Here is a 17171-nt window from a genome sequence, read left to right as displayed (position 1 = left end):
AATATTGGGCCAGATCCACAAAAACCCAGCGCAACGTAACTTTTTCAATTTAAGTTACACCGCCGGAAAATTTCTACCTAAGTGCCCGATCCACAAAGCACTTACCTAGAAATTTTCGGCTGTGTAACTTAAATCCGGCCGGCGCAAGGCGTTCCTAATTTAATGGGGCGAGTCCCATTTAAATTAGGCACGCTCCCGCGCCGGCCGTACTGCGCATGCTCACGACATCATTTTCCCGACGTGCTTTGCACGGTTTTACGTTGCGCCGGGTTTTGAGAATCGCGACGGGCGTAAAAAAAAAATCCAGTTGCGGCGGGAAAAAAAATAAAAAAAAAAAAAAAAAAAACGGCGACGCGGGATAGAAGGGTCTACTTTTACAAGGCCTAAACAGTTTAGGCCTTGTAAAAGTAGCCCTAATATTGCGACGGCAAACTAATACTTACGGAGAAAAAACGAAGCGTAAACGCTTCGTGGATCTCCGTAAGTGCTAATTTGCATACCGAAGCAGCATTTCGACGAAAAAATGCCCCCAGCGGCGGCTGCGATACTGCATCCTAAGATCCGACAGTGTAAGTCCCTTACACGTGTCGGATCTTCTGCCTATCTATGTGAAACTGATTCTGTGGATCAGTTCCATAGATAGAAACAGGGATACGACGGCGTATCAGTAGATACGCCGTTGTATCCCTTTTGTGGATCTGGCCCATTGTTCTCATGCTGCATTTAAGGGGAAGCACCTAGGAAATTGTCATCATGTTGATTTGAAGAAGCAGCACCTGGAAAAGATGTTATCACCTTACTATTTTTAAAAATAACCAAGATTAAAAATTAATTCTATCTAATTGGAGATTAGCAAATTGATTTGCATGAAACAGAAACAAAATGAGAGAACAAATCCAGTTTTCTCCAAGCTAGTATTAGATGGGCAGCATCAATGAGCTTTGCTAGCAAACCCTATGCACTCCTGTTGGTTTAACTTTGATAGCAAAATTGATTAATGCACATAAACCGGTAAAGTATTTAATTTCTGACAAATCAGATTGTGCAGTGTGCCCCCAAACCTGGTTTCCTAGTTCCTGGGTAACCTGGTACCTGGTGGGTTCCATTGAAAATGTACATTTTTCACAAATTCTGTTAGCCAATTCTGGTCAGTTTAGGGCTAATAGGCAATATATGGCATCGGAAACTTGTCACTGCTCTTGGAAACATGTACCAATAATGTTACAAAACAGTACTCAGCAACAGTGGAATATTGTGTATATTTGACTACATTGATTCTTTTTCTTCAACAATTGGATTGGTTTACATACAGATGTATTAGGTCTGCTTTGAACGGCTGATAGGAACTGGCCAACAGTCCTTATTCCAGCTGGTGCAATACATATTTTATCAAATACTCTTTTAGAAATAAGTGAATGCAGATGATACAGCAGTGTAAAAATGTCCAGCACAGGTAGGTGTGAAGAAGGCGGTGTCAGACCTTTGACACCTGCACCAACTTGTGACCAATGGCTGGTCAAATCACACCACACTGTAACCAATACGTACCAATACGCATCAATGACACTCTAATGCCGCATACAGATGATCGGACATTCCGACAACAAAACCGTGGATTTTTTTCCAACGGATGTTGGCTCAAACTTGTCTTGCATACACACGGTCACACAAGTGTTTTCAGAAATTCCGAGCGGAACTCGGTCACGTACAAAACGTACGACGGCACTATTAAAGGGAAGTTCAATACCAGTCGTATTAGTAGAAGTTTGGTGAGAGACGATTCGCGCTTTTCATCCTCGTGCTTTTCAGTCCGTTACAGCGTGACAAATGTGCTATCTCCATTACGAACGCTAGTTTTACCAGACCGAGCGTCTCTGTCTCGTACTTGATTCAGAGCATGTGTGGAATTGTGTGCGTCGGAATTGTCTACACACGATTGGAGTTTACGAGAACGGATTTTGTTGTCGGAAAATTTAAGAACCAGCTCTCAAATTTTTGCTGTCAGAAATTCCGACAGAAAATGTCCAATGGAGCCTATTACAAAGAAAAAGAGACAAAAATGTAACAGAAAACCAAGAGATTAGGCATGAAAATACTAAGCAAAGCCCAGTAAATTAGCAAGATGGGTCAGTGTTCTTTTATAAATCTTGGCTGATGTTCCTTGTTTGATGCTAAAGTAGAGTTCTAGAATACTGATGCAGTCTCTCTTTTCTGGCCTCTGAGGAGGGTGTAGACAGACCTGATCAATGAGAGGGTCTGAGGAGTGGCCAATGGGATGTCAGTCTTTTTGATCATGCAGCTGCCTCACCCTCAGATACAGTTTTCTATGTGTATTAATTTTTCGAGGATTCCACATTTCACGATCTGGTAGCCCACATATTATTGTGCAGTATGCAATTGTGATTCCAGAGATACTAAACAGTAAACAGTAGCACTGAGATGAAACACATAAAATATTGATAGTGTGCAAAATGAGAAAAAGTCCATAAATAAAACTTGATACATCAAGTTGATATCTTGATCCGATACCACACCACGTGCACAAGCGTGTCTCCGCGTGTCTCCGCTCCCCAGGTTGATGTAAACTCACCAGAAACACTCTTGTGTTTTGGCAAACAAGCAGTTAACCACCTCAGGGTTCAAATAGATTCCGTCAGTACACGTTCCCCATCGGATAATATACAGGAAAAAGGAGACTCCAAATAGTGTGATATCATCAAATCAATTAAAAACATTTATTAAAGCACAGCCCGATGAAAATATACTCACAAACAGGCACAATAATATCGCATTCAAATGGTGGAGATTCCAGAAATACTCTGTTGCGGCGGACACAGGGTATGTGTCACTTCTCACCCGACCTAATAGTTTAAAACACACAAATTGTCACTTCCGGTGGTGTGTGAATGTCATTTCCGGTTCCAACACGTTTTGTCGTACCGACTTCGTCCTGGGATTGGCTGTACTGCACGGCAACCATCTTAAATACTCCCACTTATGCAAATGACAGAAAATTACTTCTCTGCCCTCACAGTGCCCTGCGGCAATCCACCACGTATAACTCACTCTACAATCCATGTAACTTAAGCATGATCTAAAATCAGGGCTTTTTTTTCTCAGAGAATAGGTGCAGGAACTCCCTACTGCCATGTCACCTGTTGTGTCCACCCCTACCCACCTCTGAGCACCATTCCTTGGTTCCAACCCTCTACTTACCTCTGAGCACCATTCCTTGGTTCCAACCCTCTACTTACCTCCGAGCACCATTCCTTGGTTCCAACCCTCTACCCACCTCCGAGCACCATTCCTTGGTTCCAACCCTCTACTTACCTCTGAGCACCATTCTTTGGTTCCACTCCCTACCCACCTCTGAGCACCATTCTTTGGTTCCACTCCCTACCAACCTCTCAGTAATGGATTCAGAACCAAGTATCAATTTGTGGTGCCAAGTAATTTGTATATGATAGGAATTAAATAGATCCCCTGTAGCCAGCAACACTAGACCCCTCCCTCAACAGTTGATGTCTCCCAGGAGCCCTCCAGCAACACTAGATCCTCTACCAGCGACAACTGACCTCCCAGTAACAATAGACTTTACCCCTGCTGAAAAAAAGCCCTGTCTAAAATCAACCGACATTTGTTAATATAATGCAAAACTATCATACAATCAGTCCATAGTTAATAATCCTAGACCAAACATTAAATATGTGAATTAAATCCACATTTAAAATTTCTATAATCCTAAAAAAATCACAAATAAACATATATTATAATAACTACACATTTGTTACATGTTTAAAATGTCAACCCCTGATCCGCAGTTAGTTGATCAAACAATCCAAGTCAATTAGCTCTCAAATAGCTTTTAAAAATTATTTTATAAAGCAGTTTAAATCAAGTTCTATATTCATACCATTAGGTGAAAGACATTTCATCAAAAATATCCATTTGGTCTCCCTCGGAGTGAGGTCCCTCACCCAATAAGAACCCCTCCAAGAGGGAAACATACAGTCAATCCCACAAATTGTAACAGAGTAGGGTCTCTATTATGTTTCTCCCTAAAGTGTAAGTATACGCTATGCTTTTTGAAACCGTTCTTTATGTTAGTCAAATGTTCCGCTATACATATCCTCAACAATCTTTTTTCCCTCCTATATAGGATATGCCACATGGACATATTATCATCTCAATAAATATACAACATATGACGTATTGCATGTAATGAATTCATCTATTTGAAAGGTTTTTCCCTCCAAATTAGTGAAATTAGTATGTCCCCTATTACTGGTGCGTACTGTCCTACACGCAACACATTTCCTACATGTAAAGAAACCTTTTTTATCTATATGTAACTTTTGTTGTCCTGGTGCATCTAAAATTTTCTTTACTACATGATCCCCAAAATTAAGTACTTTCCTATAAATTAATCTAGGGCGGTCCGGCAACACCGGCTCCAAATCCCTATCCATACAGAGAATATGCCAGTACACTGTACGTTCTAAAAATATCCTCCACTTCCCTGTATTGACAATGAAAGTCAGAGATAAATACCCTTTGTTGTTGGTTAGAGTGCACTTTCGGATCTTTATTTGTAAGGCACTATTCTCTTGGAATCCTATCCTATCCATCTCTCTAACAATGCTATCCTATATATCAGGGATATGCAATTAGCGGACCTCCAGCTGTTGCAAAACTACAAGTCCCATTATGCCTCTGCCTCTTGGTGTCATGCTTGTGGCTGTCAGAGTCTTGCTATGCCTCATGGGACTTGTAGTTCCGCAACAGCTGGAGGTCCGCTGATTGCATTTCCCTGCTATATATTATCTACCCTTGTGCATGTGATGTGGTGTCTAATCAAGATATCAACTATCGGCCCATACATCTTGTTGTATCAAGTTTTATTTATGGATTTTTTTCCATTTTTGCACACAATCACTAGTTGGTGTGTAACGCTATGTGTTTCATCTCAGCGCTACTATTTACCTCTATGTATTCATATTTGGTAGTTTTTTTATATATATACTGTGTTCTTTGAAAGTGGCTGCTCACTTATAATCTGTTTCATTCATTTTATTTATCTGTGGCGCGGTGCATAAATCTTAGTTGAGGGTGTTTTATATAATCAGTAATAATGTAGCTTTTTAGGCTGGGCTTCTCCTATCTATGGGCAGGGCCGCCATCAGGAATTATGGGGCCCCTTACACAGCTTCAGGCATGGGCCCTCCTGGAGCAGAGAACCGGGGGGGGGGGGTGTTGCCGCCTGAAATTGAGAAGGGGGGGTGCTGCCCTTTACAAAAAAAAAAAAGAAATAAAGAAAATTATATATAAAAAAGGGGGTAGCCCTGGGGACCTCTGGGCCCTTTAATGAAAAGAAATATAAAATATATATATATAATTTTTTTTAAAGGGGGGGGGGGTTGCCATCTGGGGCCCTGAGGACCTCTGGGCCCTTTAATAAATAAAAAAATATATATATATATAAAAAAATAAAAATAAACATTTATAAAAAAAAAAAAAAAAGGGGGTTTGCCACATGGGGCCCTGGGGACCTCTGAGCCCTTTAATAAATATATATATATATATAATAAAAAGAAAAAAAAAGAAATAAAATTATTTTAAAAAAATAACTCTTTTTATAAAAAAAAGGGGGGTTGCCATTCGGGGGCCCTGGGGATCTCTGGGCCCTTTAATAATAATAATAATAATAATAATATTATTTATATAAAAAAAAAAAATATATATATATATATATATATATATATATATAAAAAATAAATAAAAAAGGGGGGGTTGCCATCTGGGGCCCTGTGGGCCTCCAGGCCCCTGGGAACCTCTTTTTTAAAGGGGGTTGCCATCCGGGCTCCTTACAGGTGTACTGCCTGTACCCCCCTGATGGTGGCCCTGTCTATGGGTCACATGAGTTCGATTCGTTTTGCCCTCCTGTGACCCATTTTCAGTGGAGTGCGTTCTGAAGTACGCTCTCCGATGACGTCACTGCTATCAGTCGGCAATGGGAGTCTGGATCCGCCAGCTGCCTTGACTGAGAAGCTTTTTGTTTTTCACTATGTGTTTTACACCAGGTGAGGTAGCACACACAGCCCATTCACTGGATATACACACAACACTATATTTGCAATCATCACCACACATGTGGAATGTGTTGTGGCGATCGGGCATGCTATGTGGATGTTTTCTTGGCCGAGGTGGGGTTCCTTGCCTCAACTCCGGAACAGACAACCATTTTGGGGTCCCATCTTCCTCGATGTTAGCCCAGCACAGTGCTTTAGCCTACCTTTTATTTCTGTACCCAACTCCTGATGAATGACATATAGCCATGAAACCCGTCAAGTTTCCATGGGGTGCTCAGTCAAGACTGGCTCATTACCTATTCGCTGGCCCAAATATACCTTTAATACATTCAAAACTCATTGAGTACTATCTATTTATGTGCATGTGTATCTCTTTTTTTTTTTACAGCAGCTCTATAGCATATGCCTGTTAATAGGAAATATCTTGTATTATATCTACAATTAATCATGCTCAAGATTGATATCATTCATCTTATTGCCAAATGCAATGACTTTTACATATTTGTATTCATACCATTTTTTCAATATTCATTACTTCTCATGTGCTGCCAAGCTGACATATAAGTATCCATTATGTTCATGCCATGTGTGCATGTGTATGTATATATGAAAATACTTTTTACTTGTTTCATACTATTGTCACACATAAATAATGTTTACTAAGCACTCTACCTCCACAAGTCAATTGCCTCATTCAAAGCCCCACATTCCTTTCCTTTTTAACTGATACGTTGACATGGCCGCTCCCCGCCCCTCCACAGCTCATCGCTCCAATGAGCATGGAGGATCAGAGCAGGAGAGACGCTGACTGACAGGCAGCAGCTTTCCACTCTGAGAGGTGAGAGAACCAAGCCATCGGTGTTCGGTGGCTCGGTTCTCAGTGCAGAGACACCAGGGGACAGATGCAGCATCGGTCTGATGCTGCATTCACCTAGGTAAGTATGAATATATATTTTAAAAAAAACACTTCTCTTTTAAAGCAGATTAAACAGCACAGTGCTTGTGCTGTGTAATCTGCCCCCTCTCTAAACTGTAAAAAAAACCTGGCTGATGCCTCCACTTCCTGTATCCCCCTCTCTGCGCTGACCACGATAACCAGGGCTACTGAGCCCTGACCACTGTGGTCAGTTTGTGTCCCTCCGTCAACCGCAGCCCTGCTCTGCTCTCCTCTCTCCCCCCTCACCCCATCCTTCTTGCCTGTTAAAACCCGGGTCTGTGTCTCTGCCCAACACCCCCCCCATCCCCGCCACTATTAGTACAAATAAAAGGTTAAGAATTTTCACTGCCAGCCCCACTAATAATATAGTTAGGCATAGCACACAGTATAAGTATTTAAAAAAAAAAACTAGGGTTATATGGTTAACAAACCCTTTTAGGGCCTCATTGTCAGGTGAGTACTTACAGAGGCCAAGATGCCGAGAGCGGTTCACCCTTGCGACTAGGCGCACTCCGCCCCCTGTAGGTGATACAGGGGGTGGATGGCACGAAGAGGCATTGGCTACCAGCAGGAAGGGTAGGTCTTGCAAGATGGTCTGGGTAGAGCTGGGCAGCTGTGCGGTGACTGGTGGGTCGGATGGCCACAGGAGGATACCCCAACAGGAACAGGCTGAGGTTCAAACACAGGTGGGTGCAGTTCTTTCCATAATACTGGCTGTAGATACAAGAGTCCAGAGCAAAAGTGGAGAAACAAGGCAAGGAGGCAGAGTCCGTTAAACAGGCCGACGGTCAGATCCAGAAGAAGAGCAGAGTAGTCAGTGTCAATCCGGGTCACAACAGGAAGTCAGATACAGGAAACAGGAACCAGGCTCAAACAGGAAGCTGAAGACAAAGCAGCAATCTGTCAGAATACCTGGGCAGCCTTATATAGGTTAGCCAGAGTGCCGATTGGGTGTGCACTAGTGCGCATGCGTGCGCGCCATTCCATCGGGCCGCGAACGCGCATTTGCGGAAGCGCCTTTCCGCCATACATGCACGCAGGGATGCGGCTGGCACGGCTGAACTGGTTGTTTCTCTGACACTCATGCACACTGCTGCTCCTAAACTCACGTTTCCATTATACAATCATGGACAGGCAAAAAATGCTGTTTTTTTATTTTGCTTGCATGCGATTGGGTATTTTTGGTAAATTTAAACTTTACCTCATTTACTAAGTTCTGGAGCAACTGCACTTGCAGCGTGCAACTGCACTTGCAGCGTGCAACTGCACTTTGCAATGTGCACAGTCTGTTTGCCTTTAGTAAATCAACCCCTATGCGTCCATGCACACACAGACTTTTAGAGGAGTTTAGGAGCAGCAGAGTTTAGCAAATGCTCCTCTCCTGAACTCAGAAGAATCGTGTACAGGAAAGAAGAGTTTTGCCAGAAAAACGCTAGATGTTGCACGTGGGTTAGGCCTACTCAGCGCTTGAGGATGAATTCATTTCAATGGCCAGAATAAATGATTTATTCTGACTAATGAAATTAAGTAACACCCAAGCGCTACTACGCGCTAAAAACAGTACACAAGTTTAACAAATCGACTGTCAACTTTAAATGTAAATCTGGCCATAGAGGAGTCAAAAACTAAATGAAGCATATGATTGTGCAGTTATTTGTTTTGTTTATCTTTAAAAAATCCAGCATGTTGGATCAGGCACTTTTGACTGCTATTATTGCCACATGGTGTGGGATCAAGGAGTAATAAGCATTAGGCCCCATTCACATGGACGGATCGTTCAGGTCCGCCTGTCAGTTTTGACGGCGGACTTGAATGGCCGCTCCATGCATCCCTATGGAGCATCGGATGTCAGCGGAGACATGTCCGCTGACATCCGACCCTATCCGATCCGCTAAAAACAGACGTATAGGGGACACGTCCCCATCCATCCATGCGGATCGGATCGGGTAAGATCTGATGAAAACGGACATGCTGTCCGTTTTCATCAGATCGCTCCATAGGAGACAGCGGTGCCCGACAAGCCCCTCCCCGCTCAGTGAGCAGAGAGGAGCTTGTCATCCGTTGGCTCAGCGGAGATCTGCGGACTGATCTCCTGCTGAGCTGGCGGGAGCAGGCGGATTCCGTAGCAACGGAGTCCGCCTCGTGTGAATGAGGCCTTAAAGCGGAGGTTCACCGCTAAAATGCTGTTTTTACCCTTAGAGTGATGCTCGTTGTGTCTAGGGGAATCGGCTAGTTGTTTTAAAATCTAACCTGTACTTACCTTTTTAGAGAGTGATCTTCTCCGCCACTTCCGGGTATGGGCTGCGGGACTGGGCGTTCCTTCTTGATTGACAGTCTTCCGACAGGCTTCCGACGGTCGCATCCATCGCGTCACGATTTTCCGAAAGTAGCCGAACGTCGGTGCGCAGGCGCAGTATAGAGCCGCACCAACGTTCGGCTTCTTTCGGCTACTCGTGACGCGATGGATGCGACCGTCGGAAGCCTGTCGGAAGACTGTCAATCAAGAAGGAACGCCCAGTCCCGAAGACCCATACCCGGAAGTGGCGGAGAAGATCGCCCTCTACAACGGTAAGTACTGCTCGGGTTTTAAAACAACTAGCCGATTCCCCTAGACACAACGAGCATCAATCTAAGGGAATCGAAGTTAAAAAAAAACATTTATGGGAGAACTTCCGCTTTAACATCTAATGTAACTCAACTTGTAGTTGCTCTCCATTGCAGGTCCTGAATATGTGATAACACCATTCCTGTGCCTCTGATATGTCCCGGTAACTTCTGAACTAATTAGCATCAATGGGAGCCAAATTCTCTCCATCTCTAGTTAATTAATACATGGGGTGGTCAGATGAGTTTTTTTACCTTAGCAGAAAATAATCCTTACAAAGAATCTATATGCTGGTACGGTCGCTATATTGATGATCTGTTAATAGTATAGGATGGAGATGGGAAGTATACATGTGATTTTGTGAATTATTCTGAATAATAATGACTTGATAATGCATTTCTCATTCGAATGGGATAATAAGACCATTCATTTTTGTGGACGTGACATAGAGGAATTAAGTGGAAACGGGTCAGGCCTCCACCACCACTTTTCGGAAATCATGTGTTGGCAATTGTTTCTTTTCCAGCAGGAGGGCTCCCACTATGGGAACATTATTATTGCCCAGTTACTATAGATCAAAGAGAGGGTTTAAAAAACTTGGCTAATTGTCAGAGTTCATATTGTTATGCTTTTAACACTTGTAGATATTGCAAAGTACATAATAAAAGCAAAATGATTACTGGGGAAAAAATTCCTATTAAGCAATACAATAATACAATAATTGCAACACCAACAATGTAATCTATGTTACAGCATTGCATGTGCTCTTTGTATTATGTCCCCTGTACCACCAACCCCTACGGATGAAAGTGGGAGAACATTTTTGTTATGGAATGAAACTGAAGGCCTCATTCCCACGTTTTTGTTTTTTTTCGTGTGACACACATACAACAAATAGCAAAGTTTTTTTACCGCAGGTTTTGCTGCATTTGTTGTGATTTGGAAATGGCAAATGTGTGTTTCCCTGCTGAGTTTGGGATGCCATGAACAAGTCATGTTTTTCACTACTGCGCACACTCCTGGAATGCCCAAATGCCAATAAAGCCTAAGAGCCGGTTCACACAGGGGCAACACGACTCTGGGCGCGACTTCAGCGCAACTTGGGGCGACTTCAAGTCGGCTCCAGGACAGGCGACTTTGCCAGTGGCCAATCAAACAATAATCGGCTCTGTGGGAGGGAGGGGTTTGCCTGAGAAAACTATTTTCTCTTCATGTAAAGTTGCTTCAGTTAAGACAGAGATTTTGGAGGCGACTTCCATTGAAATCAATGGGTAGAAGTCGCCTAGAAGTCGCCTTGAAGTAGTACAAGAACCTTAACTGAAGTCGGAGCGACATCAGTAGTGTGCATTAAGACGGCCCTCATTGACTAACATGTAATTTCTCATGTCTCGCGACTTGGGGTGACACAAGTTGCCCCCCAGGTCGCGTTAGTGTGAACCGGCTCTAAAGCTTAACGACCGTCTAATCTCTTCAAACACTTTAACCACTTCAATACCAGGCACTTATACACCTTCCTGCCCAAGCCAATTTTCAGCTTTCAGCGCTGTCGCAATTTGAATGACAATAGCGCGGTCATGCTACACTGTACCCAAACAAATTTTTTATCATTTTGTTCCCACAAATAGAGCTTTCTTTTGGTGGTATATGATCACCTCTGCAGTTTTTATTTTTTGCGCAACAAATAAAAAAAAGAGCGATTTTTTTTGAAAAAAACAATGTTTTTCTTTGTTTCTGTTAATTTTTTTTGTAAATAAGTACCTTTTCTTCTTCAATGACATGCACTGATATGCCTGCACTAATGGACACTGATGGGCACCGATGAGGTGGCAATGATGGGGTGGCACTGATAGGCAGCACTGATAGGTGGCACTGTTATGCGGCACTGATGGGCACTCATAGGCGGCACTGATGGGCACTCATAGGCAGCACTGATGTGTACTTATGGGTGGCACTGATAGGTGGCACAGACGGGCACTAATAGGTGGGCACTGATGGGCATGGATGGGCACTGATAGGTGGCACTGATGGACACTGGTGGGTGGCACTGATGACACTGGTGGGTGGCATTTCTGGGCATCACACATTTTGTTTGTGCCATGATGGTTCCAGTCAGTGCCCATTTGTGGCATATGTTATGCATTTATTATGGATACATTTGTACATGTGGATTGCCATGGGGGACTTACCTGGCCATCCACATGTTAGGTGCTTCCCTGGTGGTCCAGTGTGGGCATCCGAGGGGGGACTGCGCTGATAAACAATCCCCGTCAGGAGAGCCATCAATCGGCTCTCCTCTACTCGCGTCTGTCAGACGCAAGTGAGGAAAAGCCGATCAACAGCTCTTCCTGTTTACATCGTGATCAGCCGTGATTGGACATGGCTGATCACGTGGTAAAGAGCCTCCGCCGGAGGCTCTTTACCGAGATCGTTGTTGCGGTGTGTCAGACTGACACACCGCACCACCAAATCGCCGTGATGCGCGCCCCCACGGAGCGTGTGGTGGCTGTTATCCTGCTGGACGTCAATAGACGTCCAGTCAGGATAACACAACCACTTCTCGGACGTCAATATGCTATTGAATAAATTTGTTTTCCAATGCCATTTCTGGCCCGTCATACCAATGTGCTTTTCTCTCACTTTCCTTATCCACAGGAGGTTTTAAAATACTCCCTTCCACCTACTTCCTATACAATGTGATAGTACAATCTCCTTTAGATCCCCCATCAGCTATGTAGTACAAGGGCATGTCTGAATTGATACGAATTGAATGGATTGTGTTCTCTATTCCATAGTACAGGTAAATCTAAAGAAAAATTTTCATAGATTGTACAATCAGCCATCTTTATGTAAGAACTTAGGAGGGACACTCTGTTGTCAGGATCGTTCACATCTCCACGTAGCGAAAGTTCCCATTCCAACTCGCATGTGTTTGTTTTGGAGCAATTTTACGCGCCACACATAGGGCAGCCTATTCACTTGAATGGGCTGCCCTACACGCAACAATCGCCCCAGAGAAGCTCCATTATTTTTTTTTGGAGCCAAGCATGGTGCTTTACCGCAGTGTCTTTAACCACTTTCGGCCCGCCCACTGTCAAATAATGGCAGGGCAGTGCGGATCTTGCAGGGGTTTGCAGTGCGTTGTTCGCGTTGTGTTGCTAGGACACGGTGCAACCCCGATCTCTTTAAACACTTCCAGCCCAAGGACATCATATGACATCTTGGACTTTCATCTGGGATATCTGAATGATGCCTGCAGCTACAGGCATCATTCAGATATCATTATTTAAAGTCGGACGATGCTGAATGATCACAGAGGCAGCTCCGCCGCTTGATCGTTTTTATAGGCCCCTTCCGCCTGTCACGGAAGCATGAATCAGACGTACAACAATAGATAAATGAAATAGGAAGGCTTTATTGAAAACCAAACAGCAAGGTAAAAGTCCAAACGGAAGATCAAACAGTGCAGTCTTCCACCGGAGCCAGGGATCAGGAGCCAGAAGGATAGTCCGAACGAAGCCAGAGATCAGGAGCCAGAAGGGTAGTCCGAACGAAGCCAGGAATCAGGAGCCAGAAGGGTAGTCCGTGGAAGCCGGGTCGGTAACCAAAAGCAGCAGCACAATCTCAGGAGCATGTGAATACAAGAGAACCAAGCAGGGAACTGAAGCAACAGACCTCCTATATATATGCAAGGCATCCAGCTCCTCCCAGTGGGAAGGAGGAGCCGCAGGGTGTGGTAAGTTATAAGAAGCCCAGAAACCAACATGGCCGCCAGCACATGTCAGATGAAAGAAGCCAGCAAGAGGTAAGACCATGACACCGCCACCATCTGGTACTTCTTCAGGCTCTCCCGTTCCATCGGGGACCCGGAGAAAGAATCGGATGAGTACCATACAGATTTGCGGTGACCAGATGGTCATCTCTATGACCGTCGGAGGCCCAGGCGCGACGTTATGACGTCACGCCCGGGTCCCCGGATGTAAACAAAGCCACAATCGCGGCTGTCAGCATGAGATCTGTGAATTTTTATTAACCTTTTATTAAATCTTATTAACCCTGCATCTCTCCAGAAAGAGGACCTGTCACTAACCATTCCTATTACAAGGGATGTTTGCATTCCTTGTAATAAAAATAAAAGTGATAAAAAAAATTCAAATAAAAAAAAAGTGTAAAAATAAAAAGAAATTAAGTAGGGTTGTCCCGATACCGATACTAGTATCGGTATCGGGACCGATACCAAGCATTTGCCCGAGTACTTGTACTTGGGCAAATGCTCCCGATGCTTCACCCGATACTTGTACTGTCAGCGGTGATCAGTGCATGGGGAAGTTACAAGCACCGATCACCGCTGTATAGATTTAATAGTAATTTCTCTGCTTCTCTCCCCCCCCCCCCAGCTTTCAGCTGCTTTAAAATCAGCGGTGATTGGTGCTTGCAACTTCCCAACACACGATCACCGCTGACTGTCCCGTGTCCTCCAGCCCCCCTCCGTTTTGCTGCAGTCTCCCTCCCTCCATGTCCCCCGCCGTGTTTATCTCTCCCTCCGTGTATCCTTCCGTGTCCCCCGCCGTGTTTCTCTCTCCCTCTGCGTATCCCTCAGTGTCCCCCCCGTATTTCTCTCTCCCTCCGTGCTCCTCCTCCACCCCCTGGAACTGTCAGGATGGAGAGCGGGGTAGGAGCCGGTAAATCTGGCTCCTTACTGCTCCGAATGGACAGAGTCAGTGATCACTGACTCTGTCTATTCACATAACTGAAACATTGTAAACTGTGATTACAATGTTTCAGTTTATAAATGAAGAGAAGCGGCTGTCTTCACTCCATTCATTTTCAGTGCAGCTGATGCTGCTGAGAAAGGGACTGGGGAACATGTGTCCCTAGTCCTTTCTCTGTCTCAAAGGGGAGATGTCAGAGGTCAAGGACCAAAGAAAAAAAAAAAAAGATTAAAAAAAAATTGTAGGAAATAATAAAAAAATAAAAGAAAAAACACACTGACACGGTCCACCCCCCCCCCCCTTAAAACAAGAAAGCATTTTAAATAAAACATTTTTAAAAAAAATGTAAAAAAAAATGTTAAAGATAAAAAAAAAACTACTGACACATGTGCCGCTGTCACATGAGATAAAAAAAAAGTATCGGTATTCGGTTTCGGCGAGTACTTGAAAAAAGAATCGGTACTTGTACTCGGTCTTAAAAAAAGTGGTATCAGGACAACCCTAAAATTAAGTAAAATAATAATAAAAAAAATTAAAAACGCCCCTGCCCCCGGTAACTCACACTCAGAGGCAAACACACACGTAAGTTTCGCCCACATATGAAAACGCCATGTGAGGTATTGCCCCGTGCGTTAGAGCGCGAGCAACAATTCTAGCACTAGACCTCCTCTGTAACTCTCAACTAGTGACCTGTAAAAAAAAATCAAGCGTTGCCTATGGAGATTTTTAAGTACCAAAGTTTGACGCCATTCCATGAGTGTGCACAATTTTAAAGCATGACATGTTAGGTATCTATTTACTCGACGTAACATCATCTTTCACACTATACAAAAAAATTGGGCTAACTTTACTGTTTTGTTATTTTTTAATTCATGAAACCATTTTTTCCCCCAAAAAAGGCGTTTAAAAAACAATCGAGACAAAAAGTTGCCATGACTGCCATTTTATTCCCTAGGGCAGTGATGGCGAACCTTGGCACCCCAGATGTTTTGGAACTACATTTCCCATGATGCTCAACTACACTGTAGAGTGCATGAGCATCATGGGAAATGTAGTTCTAAAACATCTGGGGTGCCAAGGTTCGCCATCACTGCCCTAGGGTGTCTTCTAAAAAACAGCCATATATAATGTTTGGGGTTCTAAAAACTTTTCTAGCAAATTTTTTTTGATTTTTACAAGTAGGAGAGGAGTGCCAGAATAGGCCCGTTATGGAAGTGGTTAACCATGGTTAACCCGCGGCTCTTTAACCATGTGATCGGCTGTGTCCAGTCACAGCTGGTCACATGTAAACACAGAGATGCTGATAATCGGCGCTCCATGCCTCACACTGACAGAGTGTGAGGAGAGGAGTGCCGATCAGCCCCCTACAGTGCCAACAACAAGGACCCACCAGTGCCAGCAATGAGTGCCTGCCAGTGCCAGCAATCAGTGCCCACAAGTTCCAGCAATAAGTACCCATTAGTGATGCCAGTCAGTGCTTGCTATCACTGCCTCCCATCAATGTCCTTCACTGCTACCCATCACTGCTGCCCATCAATGCCAATAAGTGTCGCCCTTCAGTGCCCATCAGTGCCGCCTATCCGTGCCGCCTATCTGTGCCCAAAAGTGCCACGTATTAGTGCCCACCAGTGCCACCCATCAGTGCCCACCAGTGCCATCCATCAGTGCCGCCTATCAGTGCTCATCATTACCACATATCAGTGCCCATAAGTGCGGCATATTCGTGCCTCCACATCAGTGCCACCTAATCAGTGCCCAAAAGTGCTGTCTCATCAGTGCCCATAAGTGGCTCCTCATCAATGCCCATCAGTGCAGCCTATCATTGCCCATCAGTGAAGGGGAAAAATTACTGATTTACTGACAGAAACTAAGAAAATCTTTTTTGTTTTATTTTTTTCTGTCTTTATTTGTATTTTTTGGAAAATATTTAAAACCCAGAATTAATTAAATACCACCAAAAGAAAGCTCTATTTGTGTGAAGAAAATTATAAAAATGTCACATGGTTACAGTGTAACATGACCGTGCAATTGTCACCCAAAGTGTGACAGCGCTGAAGGGGGTGAAAATGCCTTGTATTGAGGTGGTTAACATGTAATGACAACACAAGCACAATGCACATTCGCAGGGTTTCCAAAACACTTGGAAAAGCATTAATTTTCTATGTGGTTTTCCATGCATTTGGAAACACACAGATGTGAATGGAGCTTTCCCCCCCGCTCGCCCCCGGTCCCGACGCGTTTGCCCGGCGGGTGAGATCACCGCTGGGCACCCGCGATCGCTCGTTACAGAGCGAGAACCTGGAGCTGTGTGTGTAAACACACAGCTCCCGGTCCTGTCAGGGGGAGAAATGCCTGATTGTCTGTTTATACAATGTATGAACAGCGATCAGTCATTTCCCCAAGTCAGTCCCACCCCCCCTTCAGTTAGAACACACCCAGGGAACATACTTAACCCCTTCCTTGCCCCTAGTGTTAACCCCTTCCCTGCCAGTGGCATTTTTATAGTAATCAATGCATTTTTATAGCACTGATCGCTATAAAAATGCCAATGGTCCCAAAAATGTGTCAAAAGTGTCCGAAGTGTCCGCCATAAGGTCGCAGTACCGATCAAAATCGCTGATCGCCGCCATTACTAGTAAAAAAATATATAAAAAAAAATGCCATAAAACTATGCCCTATTTTGTAGATGCTATAACTTTTGCACAAACCAATCAATAAACGCCTATTGCGATTTTTTTTACGAAAAATATGTAGAAGAATACGTATCGGCCTAAACTGAGGAAAAAAATAGTTTTTTTTATATATTTTTGGGGATATTTATTACAGCATAA

Source organism: Rana temporaria, chromosome 1, assembly GCF_905171775.1.
Source record: "Rana temporaria chromosome 1, aRanTem1.1, whole genome shotgun sequence".
In the NCBI taxonomy this organism is placed as follows: Eukaryota; Metazoa; Chordata; class Amphibia; order Anura; family Ranidae; genus Rana; species Rana temporaria.
Note: the sequence above shows the minus strand (reverse complement) of the source record.